Genomic DNA, 5,113 nt, shown 5'->3' with positions numbered 1-5,113 from the left:
ATTTGGTGGCTCCTACAATACTCAGGCTAAAAAGCACATTGGATTTAGAGCTGTGGAGAGAGGTAGATAGTCAAGGAGGCAAGGAAAAAAGTATCTGAGAAAGAGATGGGAGAGAATAGAGACAGAAACAGAGGTAGTTAGTCCTGTGAGAACTTTTCAGATTCTTTGGTAAATCTGTAAATATCCTCCAGTTTTAGAGAACGAATATTACTCATTCTCATGTATTCGGAACCCAAAACTCATAGCCTTGCTCTAGCAAAGGCAGGTCACTCACAAGACAGGCACATTGGGTCCTCAACGATTCCAATGGTGGTCATATGCTGACCCCATGGGTTGTTACCTGTAATAATCCCTACCATCAACCGAACGTCTTTCCTTCCAAGTTTTAGTAGAATGTTTGTGAGTTTTCTTTTCGGACTTGTCACAAAACATCTGGCTAGTGTCATCATAAATGGCTCATAGCAGCCAAGACTTCCTCCCCCTCTATTAGACTGCAAGACGACAAACCGCAGAGTCGGCGGCACCTCCAACTCCCAGCATTCACTATGGGGCTCTAGCTACACCAACACTAACACTAGTAGGCTTGATTTTCTACTAACTTCTAATTTAGCCATAAACAAGCGTGTCAATGAGCCCACTTTGGCCACATCTAACAGAGAGGAAGTCCTCAATACGACGCTGACCTCGAGTGCTCTTTTTGACGGTATGAATTGTTGAAGAGATTATTATAAGAGAAGATCGATCTAAACCGTTAATTTAGTATTTCCATTATTGAGATATTTTTAGCAATGCTTCTTAAATTTTTTTTTCGATACTTTCGATTTTCTGAATTAAATGAAATACCAAAAAGTTACCCACTCGATTTCAGAAGACTAGAAGAGATTGAGATACATACATATTCAATATTTACCACCTAAGAAATGTGGCTGAGTCCACAAAGCCAGTAAACTTTGAAATTCATAAAATATTCCCAAAAATCTTCAATGGCCATACCTCAAACACAAACAAACACATTCAAGTATGTACGTAGATATGTATTCTATGTTCAAAGTATGGATAGCCGCACGTGTTTGCCTACTGTCTCTTTCAAGAAAATCAAAATTAAAATATTAAATTATGGAGTTGATTGGCTAATAAGCAGACAACTTACCAAAATTGATGAGTATTTATGTTTCCAGAACAAAAATTTTAATTAACCGGATATTAAAAGTGAACAACTAAATATAAACACAAAGTATGTGTGTACGAGTATGAGTGTGTATACAGATATGGGCAAATAAATAAGATTAGTTAGGCAAAAAGTGTATTTCGTTCAGTTTGTTTTTTTAACCATATTCCGTTCAACCGTATTTACTTCGAGTCATAGCCGTAATTACGTGCGTAACTACCATTCGGTAGGGTGTGGGGTTTCGAGCATATGCATATGCATAAGTACAGGGTGACCCATATAGGTATTTTTTTTAATCAAATTTTATTTTGACAGAAATTTCATTTTAATAGAAAGTCAAACGCTCTCTTCTGATGAAGTGTATTTTCATCTCGGCGGCCATATGATGATCAGAACCCCGCACGTGAAACGTCAGAAAGTCAATGCTAAAATGCTGCCGGAAACGCCACTTCGATCAACGATAATCCCGTCATAACGTGATGCCTTCATAAAGCACACTCAGTGCTTCCAATTTAAGGGAAGTTAAACAAACCAAGAGCTCTCCCTTGGTCGACAACACCTTGATCTTATTTGCGCCTTTGGTAAGGTCATGGCTAGCTTAGCCTCGCCTCAAAGTATTATATTTATGTATTTAATAGTCAAGGTTTCTTATAGACTACAAATGGAATGAATTGGGCTAATGGCGTTCTAAGAGCAGCAACGTTACACCTCTATTTGATTTCGATATGAGAAGAAAGTACGAGCGTCGCTTTAATTTGATAAATAAATTGGTTTTCTATAAACACAAAATATACCTGAAGTTTTTCTGACCCCCAGAAGATTTCAAGACAGCGCAAAATTTCTGCGCCATAAGAACTGGTAGCTGATGTCCAGAACTCAGCTCTTCGATTTGGTAGGGTTAAAATATTAAGCTTTAGTTGGGTTGAATAAAAATTGTCGTCCTGTAAGCTTACATGAACGCAAGACAAATGTTAAAGTTCTGCTAAGGACCAACTTAGACGTGAAAGTTATTACTAAATATTATATCTGTCGATTGGTCTTTACATAAGAAAAGGGAACTTAAATTTGTTGTTGGCCTACAGTGGAGTCAATCACCTTAACATTGGCTATAAAGCTCAAATAAGCCTGTCCCTCCATGGGATACTTTTTACCACCAAGCCATTATTTAATTGGTATAACTTAACTTATATTGGGTGTTTTTTAAGAGCTCGAAAACTTGAGGCGGAGGGTTCGTGTGGCGAAATACTTTAGAATTCACTGCCCCTTACACTCTTCAATTATTATATACGTCTTTCGTGCAATCCAAATTTGGAATATGCTACTTTCATTAGACCGAGTCATAAAATCTTCCTCTTCTTAATTGGCGCGATAACCGCTTGCGTGATTTTGTCCGAGTTTAACAAAGCGCACCAGTCATTGCTTGCTTGTGCTAACCGGCTGATCTTATCAACCCAGAGGATGACGTCCTATTCCTCTGCCAGAGCGTTTGTATCCATTCGAACGACATGACCCAGCCGATGTAGCCATTGGATCTTTATTAGCTGCGCTATGTCTATGTCATCGTAAAACTCATACAGCTAATCGTTCCATCGTTTGCGATATTCGCCGTTGCTAACGTGCAAAGGTCCAAAAATCTTCCGCAGAAACACTTTCTCTTAAACACTCCAAGGGACACCTCATCGGATATTGTCATCGTCCAAGCTTCTGCGCCATACGTTAGGACGGGCATGATGAGAGACTTGTAGAATGTTAATTTTGTACGTCGAGAGAGAACTTCACTACTCAATTGCATACTTAGTCCAAAGTTGCACTTTTTGGCAAGAGAGATTCTACTTTGGATTTCAAGGCTGACATTATTATCGGTATTCAGCTGGTTCCTGCGTCATAAAATCTGTATAATCAAAATTGAACGGGTCCAAAAAATGTTTCTTAAATTCATTAAGCTTTGTTAAACCAATTCCTACCTATCAATCGCGCTTGATTTTGATTAATCTAAAGTCTTTTGAAGTAAAAAGATCAGACCTCTCGCTTTCATTTGTTTGTAACATCCCAATTGTAGAAAGAATTAATTTTAATACACCGCAGTGTAATCTTTGTAGCTCTCTACCTTTCTTTGGTGCTAAATGTAAAACGGAGTATTCGCATAATACTCTTCTTGTTCGAGTTTTAAGTGAATTTTATTCAATCTCGGATTTTATCTTCACCGAAAAGTGTATTTTTAATTATTTTTTAGGTATTTAAATCATGTTCGATAGTTATTCTACTTATCGTCGTAAGACTAGACTAAAATGTTGGTTTAGTCGATGCTGTTCAGGTATTTCGGATGCTACAGAAAATGTCGAAAATGTCGATCAAATCACAGAAATAATCGAAGTTGACCGACATGTTAGTAATGGCAGCATCGCCCAGAAGCTGAAGATCGACCATAAAACATTTTTAAGGGACACCTATTTTCACGATTTTTTTTGCCATTAAAAATAAGCAAACGATATTTTAACTTTTTGTGTTTATTTCTATGTCTATTGAGCATACAAAAAAAATAATTTTTTAAACAATATATAATCTGAAACCCAAAATTCAAGAAGATTCTTAATCAGAAAGAGTGCGTTATGGTCGGAACTAGAACAAATCGAAATAATTAAAAATTGACAAAATAGCGCGCTTTTGAATAAAGTTCGTAAAATCGGGTCTTTTGTCACTAGTCTTTTAGTGTAGTTCCGACGATAGCCATACATGTTGTGAGCAACATATTCAAATTTCAAGTGATTCGGTAGAATATTTTTTTTATCCCCGCCGTACCGAAAAAGTCGTTTCGAGGTAAATGAGTTTTGAGTTTGACCCATGAGAAGCGCGCGGACCGCTCTCTACCTAGTTAATGGACTGTAGAAGCTATAATATTGGGAATTTAAGCATGAAAATTTCACAGTGTATTCTTAAGATACTTGCGAAATATCGAAAAATAAAAACGTTTTTTTGAAATTTCTAGATCACCGGGTCCTCTTAAGCCATTTGCGAAAATCTAGATTCAAAAAGAAGCTCGATGTTTAACACCAAAAAATGTGGAAACGATAGATGTCAAACCGTGATTAAGCAGCTCAAATGGTGGTCCATCATGGGCGTTTCCACTGTATATTTGTTGGGACTTGAAAGGAACCATTTCTTATGAGTTGCTTCCGTATGGCTAAACACTAAATTCAGAAAACTCTACTGTCAACAACTGGACCGTTTAAAGCTAGCGATTGACCAAAAACGGCCCATATTGTAGGCGGAAATGCCCAATAAAGAGGTGTTGTGCTCCATCAGGACAACTCAAGGCTACACACGTTTGTAGTGGCTCGCCAAAATCTCCGGGAGCTTGGTTGGGAAGTTTTAATGCATCCACCTGGATCGGACTAGGCTCCAAGCGATTACCATCTTTGTCTCTCATTGCAAAACTTCCTGAGTAATAAGAAATTAGTATCAGGAGATGATTGTGAAAATCGATTACTAGAGTTTTTCGCCCATAAGGACCAAGACTTGTATGAGAGATGCTACCTTCGAAGCTACCTATAAAATGGCAACAAATTTATTTGTTGACCCAAATCGGACATTCCAAAACATCTCAAATAAGGTTTTGAATTATACACAAACTAATATTTTGAGAGCTTGAACGGCAGCAGTTGGCCGGATATTAATAACGTGGTTTGACTGTCAGGCGAGTGCTGTAATAAGTCATTACCTCCTTCTATAATCTTCCTGGTATTGCTTAGTGACTTCTTCACCTTTCTGCTTGTCATTGCTCCTAAAATTTAAAATTAAAAAAATATTGAAAAAGGTGACTAAAATTTAAGTTTCTATTAAGTGATTCTATTAAGTTACCCATCACTTTATGCATAGAAATTTCTGCCGTTATTTGTTTCGTTAAGTATTCAGTGAAGAAGAATTAAGTAACAGATGGTGAAGAAA

Source organism: Anastrepha ludens, chromosome 3 (assembly GCF_028408465.1).
Source record: "Anastrepha ludens isolate Willacy chromosome 3, idAnaLude1.1, whole genome shotgun sequence".
NCBI lineage: Eukaryota > Metazoa > Arthropoda > Insecta > Diptera > Tephritidae > Anastrepha > Anastrepha ludens.
This window is presented reverse-complemented; position numbering follows the sequence as displayed.